Genomic DNA, 13,299 nt, shown 5'->3' with positions numbered 1-13,299 from the left:
GATGGAAGTTGTGCTTCATCAATGTCTGGCATAGGTGCACTGTTGATACCTCCTAAGCGAGAACATGAGTCCTTGGCTTTCAAATAAGAATTCAAGAATACAAATAATACTATAGAATATGAGGCTTTGTTATTGGGGATAATATTAGCAAAAAAATGAGGAGTAAAGATCCTTAGAGCTTGGGGTGATGCAAAACTCATTGTTAGGCCAATTAAAGGACAATATTCTGTGAAAAATTACAAGTTAAAGAACTATAGAAACAATGTTTGGGATGAAATAGAAGGTCTAGATGCCTTTTCTATTGAAGCAGTGTCAATGGAGATGAACATGAAAGCTGATTCTCTAGTAGTTTCTACTTCTTTGCTACTTCACCATCTAGAATTTAAGGATAAGAAATACCAGATTGAAATTCTGTATTGAGCTTCTATTCCAGACAATGTGAAGTCCTGACAAGTTTTTTAAGATGACTAAAGGTTACAACTGTTCCTAGAAAATGACAAATCTAGTTTTTCACACAAATCCAAGAATGATAATCATGAAATCTCTAAAGTTGAGAAGAATAAAAATGATAAAGTTCAATTGTGAGGTAATATCATTCCCCCATACTTTTTAGCCTTTGAAAATTTATTTAATAGACATGATGCCTACAAAAAGTAGAAGACGACAGAAAGGGACCTACCATTGGAGAGTATGAAGGGGAAAATATCAGAGACACTCATGATCCTAAAATGATCAACATTGGAAAATGCTATGTGCTTGAAGAAAAGGAAGCTACAAAACAACTCTTCATGGAATATAGGGATGTTTTTTCTTGGAGTTACAAAGATCTAAAAAGTTATCGAGGTGGGGAGGTAAAACATCAAATTTCACTTAAACCTGATGTGGTTCCTTTTTGGAAAAAACAAAGTAATTATAATCCTAAGGTCACAGATGCCATTTTTTGGGAGGTAGATAAAATTTTGAAAGCAAGAATCATTTATCCCATCCATCACTCCACCTAGATAGCTAACATAGTACCAGCTAGGAAGAAGAATGGAGAAATAAGAATCTACATTGATTTCCACAATTTGAACCAGGTGTCTCTGAAGGATAATTTCACTCTTCCCAATATAGATTACTTATTAAAAATAGTGGCTAGATCTAAAATGATGTCTATGCTTGATGGATTTTCAAGCTACAATCAAGTAGACGTAGAAGAGATAGACCAGCATAAGACATCATTTACCACCCCTTGGGGTATGTTTTCATATCACAAAATTCCCTTTGGACGTATCAATGTTGGTGCCACATTCCAAAGATGTATGAGAAAAACATTTGCTAATCTAAAGGACCATATCATAGTTATATATCTAGATGACCTTACTGTGTTTTCAAAAAAGAGAAAAGATCACATAGAGGATTTAAGGAAAGTGTTATAGAGATGCTGAGAACATCGAATCTCACTCAATCCAAAGAGATCAATTTTTTATGTTACGGAGGGAAAGCTCCTTGGTCATATAGTGTCTCAAGAGGGCATTAGAATTTATCCAAAATGAGTAAAGGCCATTCAAAGGTTAAGCCTTCCCTAAAAAAAGGGGGGGTTAAGTCATTCTTTGGGAAGGTTAATTTCCTCAGAAGGTTTGTGCCAGATTTTGTAGAAACCACTAAGCATATAGTGGACATGATGAAGGGAAATTCAAATTTCAAATGGAGTGAGGTGACAAAGTAGGCATTCAAAAACATAAAAATTTCTATTGCTAATGCTCTTGTTTTATGTCATCCAAATTACAAGTGAGATTTCAACATCTATTGTTATGCTTCGGAACATACTTTATCTGCAATACTTATACAAAATAATGATGAAGGGGTACAACCCCCAATAGATTTCATGAGCATACCCTTGAAAAATAATGAATTGAAGTATTCATAGAATGAGAAGCACACTTATGCAGTGGTCAAAGCACTCAAATTTTTTTTTTTCTATATCTTGCATTCACATTCTGTCATGTATGTCCCAGATGTAGCTGTGAAAAGTTTATTGACACAACAAGATGTAGTTTCCAATGCCAGAGGAGCATGGATAGAAAAGACACAAGAATATGATATAGAAATCAAGCCTACCAAGCTAGTAAGGGGAAATTCTTTATGCAAGGCGATTGAAGAAAACAAGATCGCTCAAGAATCAACAAAATTTTGAGAAAAGCAACTAGTGTTGGCAATAGGTCTTCATGATTCATGGTTTGAACATATCACTTGTCTACTAACATATGTAGAATGCTTGGAGGGCCTAAATGCAAGACATAGAAGAGATCTTAAGTTGAAAGTAGCTAAGTATGAAATTTGGGATGGAAAATTGTTGAAAAAAGCTATTGATGGCACTTTTCTTAGGTGTGTAGACAAAAAACAGCAAGAAAAACTATTGAAAACATTTCATGATGAAGATTGTGGAGGGCATTTTTCATCCTCACTTATAGCTTTCAAAATATTGAGACATTGCTATTATTGGCCTAGGATGTTCAAGGATGCCTATTCTTGGGTAGCAAAGTTTGAAAAAAGTAAGATGTTCCCCAGACATCCTCATTTAGTTGCTCTACCATTAAGGCCTATCATCATTGAAGGACCCTTTCAACAATGGGGTCTTGATTTTAATGGTCCTATTAGTCTAACATCTAGTGTTGGCCACTAGTATGTGATAACTACAACTTATTACTTCACTAAGTGGGTGGAAGCCAAAGTGACCAAGAAAACTACTTCTAAAGTAGTGTGTGAATTCATTAAGGAGAACATACTAGTCAAATTTGGTGTTCCTATCAAATTAGTGATGGATAATGCAACCTACTTTTCTTCAATTGAAATTAGTAATTTTTTCTGTGAGTATGGAATTACTTTTAGTCACTCATCTAATTATTTCCCATAAGGAAATGGTCAAGCCAAGTCTAGTAACAAGAATTTGATAAATATTGTTAAGAAGCTAGGCTCGGATAATCAAAATACTTGGCACAAGAAAATTCATGAGGCACTATGGGTAGACAGGGTGACACCTAAAAGAGAAATTGGCATATCTCATTTTGAATTAGCATATGCGATTGAATTTAATCTACCATTACCTTTATAAAATGCTACAAACAAACTTAGAATAGTGATCGAAGATGATATTTATAAAGATAGTTTAGAGAAGAGAATTTTGTATTTGAGCAAGCTTGAAGAGGAAAGAAAAGAAATGGTTGATCACATCACACAACACTAGATGTGGATGAAGGAACTATTTGATAAGAAGGCCAGACCATGGAAATTCATGGTAGGAGATAGTGTGTTACTCTGGGATAAGAAAAGTTCCCTAAAAGGTATGCATAAAAAGTTTGACACCTTTCGGAAAGGTCCATTCAGAATTCATCAGGCATTTGAGAATAATTATTTCAAATTGGCTTATGAAGATGGAAAAGTACTACCTTTGGTCTATAATTCTTAGGATCTAAAGCTTTATCAAATTACAAATTGAGAACAAGTAACCCTTGTATTGTGTTATAGTTAGGTTTAGTTTCTTTCCATGTTTTCCTAGTTAGTCTCCTTTCCTTGCTTTTTTTTTTCCTATTCTTTTCCCTCTTTTTTTTTTGTTGTGTTGCCACCTTTTATCTTCTTTTCAAAACCAAATATTTTGAGTTCCTCACTTCGCTATGCTCTACCCAAGTCGCCAATCAGAACCAGTTGTTGCCCCACTTTTCACCCTATACTCATTTTGCAAAAGTGGAAAAGATTTTGTGTCTTAGTTTGGTCTATGTATGTCTAAGTCTAGTCTTTTCTCCTTAGGTGAAAAGATTCTCTATTGAATTTCCCATCTTTCCCTTCTCTCACATTTCATGGGCGGGTTGGTTTCTCCTTGATGTTGTATGGGTAACTTAGTACCTAATTTGATTGAGATTATTGCATTTCATAAATATGTTCACAAAGTTATTTTCAATGATGGACTTGTTTGTGGCCTATCATGATTTACCCATTAAAAAAATGAAGCTTGCGGAGAATCAAACATTGCCTTCTCCTTGGTGGGTTTTCAACCCATCAAGGTGATTTTTCACAGAGGTTAAATAATGTGGCTTGTGGACTAAAGAGAGAAGAGAATTAGTTTTTGAATTGATAATCCTTATTTTCATCATATTATTCTACCTTAGATAACATGTAGGATTCATCATGGTGCTCAAAATCACCTTAAGCAAAAAACTCTAAAATGACTTCTCCACAATGGGCTTTCGACCCATGAAGTCAATTTTCAACTAAAGGCATTTGTAAAAGAAAAAAGAAAAGAAGTAGGCCCTCTTTTGATCTCCATAGTCCTTTTGTGATTTTCTAAACTCAAACAAAAGGCTAACTCAAGAGTTAGAAGGTAAGTAAAGCTTGAGAAAAAAACTAAAGATCGCCTTCTCCTTGGTGGGTTTTCAACCCATGAGGGCAATTTTCCACATTCAGAGAGAAATTAACTTTTTAAATAGATCAAGTTCACAAATTTCATGTAAGGCACCTTAAGATGATAATCGAAACAAGCCAATCACAGTTGGAAAAGTGTAGTTAGCAGAATCTAGTTGGGCAAATATTTCCTTACAGAGTACTCTATTCTTAATTCTCAAAAAGCAGGTGAAAAATGGGAAGGTAAGTATAAAATAAAGGAAAGTTACTATTAGGCTAATAGAGATAGTGAAAAGACATGGAAATTTCTATTAGAAACTCTCACATTTACTAATCTAATGGATTTATCCTTTAATTCATTTGTGTGGTGCAGACCTTGAAGATTAATGGGGGAATTGGGATTTCTATATAGAAAGAAACACAACAGTTTTTCAAATTACTACTTTTTCTTTAACTTGTTGGTGTTTGAAAATGCTAAAGGTTTCCAAAAACCTCGATGAGAATATGGTACATCTAGGGGTAGCTAACTCCCATCTTCAACATACTATTTTAGACACTAGGCCAACTATAAGGCTTGACCCTTCTTCACTACAGACTCTAAAAAAGCTAGGTGGGTGGACCTCAGATTCAATCGATATGGTACCAGTGAAAAAACCATATTGATGAATCTAAAAAAGTAGATAAAAGCCTTTATATCTCCTAATGACTTATGAAATTACATAAATTTGCAGTAGCTAAATGCAAAACCATGGAGTTCATAAGCTGAGTGAGGGCATCACATTTAGGTTCTTCAACATGAAAGGGAAATAACGTTTCATTAATAATGTTGAATTTAGAAAAACCTCAAATATGCAGCAGTAAGAACTAATTATCTTATAGCTAACAAGCTGCCTAATCAATTGGGCAAATCCATGAATCAAATGCATACAAATGGATATTGGATACTTATTTGTATATTCATATATACAATCTATCTATTCACCTTGTAAATAGACATCTATGTTCAATCTAGATCTCATTCTTACATGATATCCCCATTAGTAAACTTCCAACCCTATTGATTCCCTTGAAGCATTTACATAACCCCTTGAGTTATAAGAAACAATGAAATAACATACAGCCTTAAGGGACTGAAACTACAACCTAAGCTCTTTGTTCAAAGATTTTATGACATTGAAGATCACTAATAAAGGAGACAAGATTCAAGATGAAACTCAACCTACTATTCTTTGTATTAATTTCCTTGAAATAATACATTCATATGCATGAAATGAAAACATAGAAAAACTTAATAAATCTAAACTATCTATATTATCCTTCTTAATGATATTCATACAAGAGAATTATACTCAAAGAATGGTGTCATAGTATTGGGAATACATCAAGACTAGAACCAAATCCTAGTATCACAACTATGAGCAATTTTTCTCCAACAAACTGGAACTCATACAAATGAGAAAGAATGAGAAAGATACAGGATGAAGGAATTCTTGGATCTGCTCTGCATCTAACATGTGTCCACTTGAAATTCCCTCTCTTTACCATGAAAAGACTTTCTCCAATATCTCTCTTCCATGGGTGAATCAAATATTTTTCATTTTGGCTCTTAGGGGCATAAAATATCTCAAAACATGATGATGAAAGAACATAATTGATTCTTGATATCAAATACACTCAAGGTAAAAAGTAAAAACTAGTTAAAATGCCTCTAGAAGACAACAAAACCTCTTAGAATTGATTTTCTTCACCATCAAGTTCCAACAAACTCTTATATCTACCTCCTAGCCAATTTTGATGATCCATGATGAAAAACATCCATTCTAATGAGAATTCGCTAGAGTTTACAAATTGTTTTATAGTATGAACCGGTGAATAGATGTGTAGAAACGAACCTCAGATTCCAAAAAATTAGATCATTTCAGTTTTGGTGGTATATTGGAGTGTGTATTTTGAGCAAAAAGTGCCCCTATTATGGCCATTTGAAAATTGGGCTCCCATTCATGGTAGAGTCATTAAAAAGATCAATTTAAAAAAAAAATTATATCCTATAGTCAGAACTATAGAAAATTATAATTTTAAATCAAATTTTCAAATTTGATTTGGAGGTCTGCACTTGAGTTTATAAAAATTAATTTTGGGACTTTGATTTTTTCATCATTTTTCCAGCTGGGTCAAACTTGGCTTGACCATCCCTACCATGTGTCAACACATGATTAGCTCAAGCATGTATAGTTGGGTGCCACATGTCACCACATTATTGGTTCTGCTCACTACCAAGTAAGCATGCCATGTGGATGCCATGTCATACTCTCTATGTCACTATAGTAATCATTATGCATCTTTCCCTTAGCGACATAGCGAGAACCACATGATCCACCACATGTCATGATCTCGTACACCATCATTTGAACTTGCCACATTATCACATGCATTGGTTTGTGCCAAATGGCACCTTGCTATTGGTTTGAAGCTTTGCATCATTTTGTAGCCATTCTATATGCACTGCCAACTACCGCTTGTCAATTTTTGGTTCATTGACTACATTTAGAACCAGGGCCCATATTGCATTTTACCTTAGATTTTACCTTGGCCAAATTTTCAAGTTTTTTGGCAATTTTCTATGTCGCTACCATAAAACCTGGGATTTTCTAACAAGTGACATAGCAACTTGCCAGATTCTTCAACTTTTTGACAACCTCAATCCTACTGAAATCATCCCTTCATTATACATGTTCATTCAAAATTTATAATCTATCACCATCTGGTCATCTATACTAGGCCCCTCCACATTAAGTGGCTTCCAAAAGCCTTTGTCTTTGGACATTATGCATTGTGTGAAGAATAGTATATAAAAGCCAAAAGGCACCCCCTCCTACTCCATGTGGGATAAAAGTTTATGCATAGGGTGTTTCCTGTGCATTGAGAGCTTTGAATTCATATATGTCTACTATTGCTGCCCCTTTCTCCTTCTTGGTGACTTGCTTCTTAGTTTTAGACATCTTTCAAAGTTGACATGGACCTGCTCCTTTGACGTGGGGCTTTGCTTAATGCAAACATCAATCAAACAAAAACAAAACAAAAAATTCCCCTTTTCCTATTTGCATGGGCTGCCCCGTAGACTTCCTACCTCTTAACTTGCGTGGACTGCCTTTCTTAGTCTACTCACACAACTCTCTCTTTCTTATAAATTCCTCCAAAGTATAATACCAATAGATACCAAAGAGACTATACACAGGTTTTTCCAGCCTGGAAAATCATTTCCTCCCTTTTAAAAGTTTCAATGAGATCTTGAAACATTTTTTCAAATGTAAAATGTCTCCACAAGTGCCTTCTCTTGTTTAATCGTGGAGGCTTCCTTTTCCTATGGCTGCATTTTTTGTTTTTTGTTTTTTTTGTTATTGCTTTGCTCCAATCACCTGTGCTCTCATCTTTCAATGCTCCTACTGTATGGCTGCAGATTCTCCTTCCTAACATGGGCTTCTGATGTTACACGCTGACTTCCAATTGCTCGGTTGTTGTTACTTTTTCTTTTTTGCATGAAATTTCTAAATATTTATTCATCGATTTTCAATTTCAAAGCAAAGGTCTCCCTTACTGATTCTCCATGTAGAAGCTCTTTATCTCTATAATAGCATTAATTACTATGGATTGCTCCTTGATTTGTGAATTTAGAATGTAATGAAAAGGCAAAGTTGGCAACCCTACATCCACTTTAGATCCACACCATTGCAAAATGCACTTCAAACCTTATAAAAGGTCATGCTAGAAAACTGGTGCCATTATAAAATGGTTGAAGTATTACATTTTCTCTTATGAGTTAGTGCATAGATTGGGAATAGAAGACACTAATGTGAGGGATTTTCATTTTACCTTTATTCCAAAGCCTTTATTTTAAAACAAATTCCCCAAAATCATAAACAACTTCCATTTAAATAAACTTGACACCCAATTTTTCATGCAAAAAAGAAAATTCTTTACTTCTATACATTTGTGGATCTACTCAAAACATTACCATTCTCCTCTTTAAAACACCTTCAGTTTTCTTAATTTTATCAATCTGACAAAATCAATCAGACACCAAAGCGATCTGGCTATTTAATTTTATTTTATTTTTGTTTCAAACAATTCATCAATCAAATTGACCCATTTGGATATCTCAGACTGACAGGATTCAAATTCAATCATTAGTTAATTATTTAAAACTCACTTTTAATCAATTCTGCAAATTTTGATTTTGTGTCTTGAGGCCTGCCTATTGGCCTTAGAAACTGATTCAATAGAGTAACCATGCCACAAAAATTGGCATGAGCATTCAATCCTACACACTCTATCCTACTGAAAATTCTCAGCCCATGACGAATTCCCCATCAAAATATTTTAATTGCCACACATCCATACTTCAATTATCCTGCAAGCAAATAGTAAAAAAAAACACAAACTGGGCTAGGGTTCAACATTAAAAACTGGGTTATTGATCGCTTAGGGTTCTGAAAACCAAGATATAGGTTCTTTTTCATTCAAAGGAAAAGAATCAATAATTAGGGCTTATGAAAAATCATGGGACAAATTTGGAAAATTTCTAAAAATAGGCACTTGGAAATTTTTAACTGGGAAATGTGCCAAAAAGTAATTTTTGGTAAACAAACAGACATAAGAAAATATGCAAATGGATTCGTCATGACTTGGGAATCAGCATACTTCAAGGATTTTTAGGACACAACATGATGGTACAATCAATTTAGGCTTACCAATGATAGGATCAAAGTTATAACATGTCGAACATGGGTACAGATCAATCAGGATACCTTAGCCATAACAAAACAATGTAAACTGGGTTTTTAATCATGTTAGCAAACTACTCAAATGGATTCGTCATGATCTCAAAATTGGAACATATGAAGTGTTTGACCCCTGGAACATAATGTGAAAATAATTTCTTCATTTGGGTCAACTAGGTCAAAGATATCATTGGTCGAACAGGGCTTCCCAGAATTGTGAATAACTACACAAATGCACGAAATAGTAAATGACCAACTTTGAGGGGTTCAAAACCTATTCAAATGGATTCAAAATAGGCTGAAAATCAGAAAATGTGTTCTTTGATATGCAAAAATCCCCAAAGTGGCAGGTCATGACACATTCATGGGCAAAAGATATTCAAAGACAAACTGGGCCTCCTGTCACTATTTGACATAGGTAGAATTGCAAATTTTGACACTAGCTCAAAATTGAACTTCACTGAATGATTTAGGATGGAAAAATAACATTGTGGATCACATGTCTATGTCAAATGAAATATGTTAAGCCACTCAAACATCATCTAGGCCTCGAACTGACAATTGGCTACATATGCATAAAAAGCACTTTAGGGCATTGATTCTTTAAAATTTTCAATATGTGACTGAAAATTGACCATGCAATTTTCAGTACCAACAGTGGCTCTATCTGGGGATGCATGTCCCTTATAGGCATGGAAAGGATTCAAATCTCTAGAATAAGTAGACCACACACTTGAACTTCAAAAACTTCTCTCGAATAGCTTTATTGAAAACAGGAAACAACTACTCCTACTATGTACACATGATGACCCCAGGCCACCGAACTTTAACAAAATTGTTTACCTCTATCATAAATCTAATTCTCATCGAAACTTTCATGAGGTAAACTAGAAATACTTCCCTTATTAGCTTCACCAGTTAGATTATCATTTTGAATCAACTCACTTAGCAAAACTGAATCTAAACCTTGACTTTCACAATGCATATAAAAATTTGATTCTCTTTCTTCAACAACTAGCTCATTATGAAAGTTCTGATCAGCATGCTTAAAAATATCAAACTAAAACTAAAAATTCTCTTCATTTAATGACTCATGCATGCTATCATTCTCGAATATGAAGGCTTCGTATTCAACATGGGGAAAGGGATCACACATACCTTGAAAATGTGTATCCTTATGCATAACTAGATGGTACTCAAATGAACACTCTGACTTGTACTCACATATACCATCAATGTCAAAATTTGAAACTAATCCAAGATCTTCAAATGGTTCTTCACAATCAGCAAATAGATTAGTCTTTGCATTAGAGTGTCCATCATAAAATTCATTACAAGGTGTAGGAAAATTTTCAATAGCCATCTCATCAAACGCCTTGTCCTCATAATCACAATTGATATGCTGATTAGTATATTCACTATCACATCCGAGAGAAGAATAAACTGATTTCTCATAGTAGTATGAAAATTCATCATCATTTATACCCAGCTCTACCAAATCTCAAAGCTCAAAGTTCTCCTCAAACAATGAATTGATAATTCCATGCAATGGTCCTCTTTGGACGTTATGACAAAACATAGGCTAATCTTCATTGAGATCTTCATCATGTAAAAGGTTATACAACACCTTAAAATTGCTGCCCAAAGTATTGTCACAAACACTTGCAGCATATGATGAAAAATCATAATCATATGAAGACTTTCTTTCTTCTACATTTGCCACACATATAGTATCAATGACTACATCACCTTCATTACCATGTTTAGGATGACTTATATGGATAGAGCATGACTCATCACTAAAACCATTACCATACGTTTCAACCTCATTGTCTAACATAAAACCTTTTAATGATCTTTCACTCAAAACTTCATGTTTGCACCCATTAGCCTTAATTTGGTCGACTATTTCTTTATCTTCAAACTTCGAGGAAAAATCCCTCTCAAGCTCTTCATATCCTAGTTGATTTGTATAATGCAAACATTGAGATGCACTTTCCTTTTTAGATTCAGAACAAGAAATCATACCTTCATCTTCATGAGAAACTACACTCTCATCATTGCTCTCTTCTTCCCAATCAGCATCTGATTTATGTGAAGACAAATATGCACTATCACTTTCCTCTTCTTGACTAGAGTAGAAACCCTCATCATTTTCTTCACATGATGCTTCTTCACAATACATTGGATCAACAACTTTATTATCATCACTTGTGGTGGTCTGATTTTTCACAATGTAGAGGTTAAGGGAAAATCTTGTGAAAAATCATTTAAGTCTTGAAATTTTGAAAATTAGGGTTTTATTCCTTGTATTTTTTCAAATCATTAGATTGCCCTAGTTTTAGAATACCCTCAAAATTATTTTCAAAAAAATGATTTCAATGATATATTTTTTCCCTAAGGGAGGGCTTGCATAAGAATGAGGTCATTATAATTTTGTTTAATCTTACGTGACCATGCTTAGCATACAAATTGATTAATCATTCTGTTAGCAATTACCTCTGATGATGCAAAGTCTTTTTAATCGTTGATCCTATTTAGATCAACAAGTATCACATGCCCACAATTTGAAGATGTGAGGTATTTAAATAATGAGGGCATGCGACTTGGTGACACATAGCCTTTACATTCCTAAATTCTGGTGAATCATAAATTGTCAGGAACTTTTGCAGGTTTTTCAGGACTTTTGCACACATCCTAATTTTCCTGTGATATCATTGGTGGATTTGCCAATAGAGATATGCAATTTATCACCAAGAAGCGTCAGCCATTGATTTTATCTCAATCAGGGCTAGCACTTTCCTGCAAGAAGGAGATGCTTGATAGATAAGTAATGCAAGGAAGTGAAAATTGGACAAGTGGCACGATCTGATGAGATGGGCCTGCTGTTAAAAAATAATGGTGAGATGTCCTTCGTGGTGTGTGTCAGATGAGTTGGAACAGGTGGAGGAACATCATTCGTCACTATTAGCCAATATGCTACTCAAATGGAAAAATTTCTATGACCATTGATCTATCAGAGATCAAAGGCCAGCACATACCAGCAATTTGAAACTGCACAGGAAATAAGTAATGCGGGCAAGCAGATTTTTGACATGTGGCAAGGTGGGGTTGAGTATTTGTAATGTAGTGTGCCACTCTGTAAATGATTAATGACGTGTACTACTAGATGTGTCACTGAAGAAGTTTGACTGCTGAATGGAAATGAAGTCTTATCAACCATAGATCTTTTGAAGATCTATGGTTAGCGCAATCTTGCATTATGAAGCTGTAAGTCAGATAAAAAAAGTGAGAATGCACCTTTGTGACGCGTGTCACAGTGGGGCCAAACTATGGAAAAATACAAAAGTTACACCATAGGATCTGCCAATTGTGCTTATCTGGAGCTACTTATGATGTGGGCCAGAAAGGTGTCAGAAATAAATACAATAGTCAGAACACACGGGTTAAAAGTAGTCATGTCATTGGCCCAAGTGGATAATGCGAGCATGAAATGAAGAGTTGTTTCTAGTCATTGATCCTTATCCTGATCAACGAAAGGTGCTTCCCCGCATTTTGAATTTGAGAAAAGTTTAAACAAAGCAGGAATGCGCCCTATAGACACGTATTCGTGGTGACATCAAAACTTTTACTTAGATGCCCTGTAGGGTAGAATTAGTATCATTGTTGATCTTTTGAAGATCGACGACTGGCGCAAGCCTGCAATTTCAAGATGCTTGTTAGATAAGGAAAGCGGGAATGCACCAACACAACACATGGACTAAATGATGCCAAGTACTTGATTTCTTAGAAGAAGATATCAAATTTGCTAGTGTGGAATTTTTTCAAATGGTATGAGCTCATATGGTGGTTTCTTATTGGTCAGTATAGCTGACTGGTTGTTATTAGAAAGTGGATTAGTCTAATTTTCAGTCTTGTCTTGATCAACGAAAGGCGCTTCCCCGCAATTCTAAGATGCAAGGAATTCAAATAATGTGGGGAAGCAGATTTGTGACACGTAGCATTGTTTTAAAAGCCATAAAGCTTGTTACTTTTTAAATCAGAACCATCCAATTTGATAAAATCTATAGATGGGATTCAAACTTTGGTGCAAATTGTGGGCAACGGTTACTGAGAGTAAATATGATTAAGACCGTATGCATGA

Source organism: Cupressus sempervirens, chromosome 8 (genome assembly GCF_028749045.1).
Source record: "Cupressus sempervirens isolate cs-2001-9-10 chromosome 8, ASM2874904v1, whole genome shotgun sequence".
Taxonomy (NCBI): Eukaryota; Viridiplantae; Streptophyta; class Pinopsida; order Cupressales; family Cupressaceae; genus Cupressus; species Cupressus sempervirens.
Note: the sequence above shows the minus strand (reverse complement) of the source record.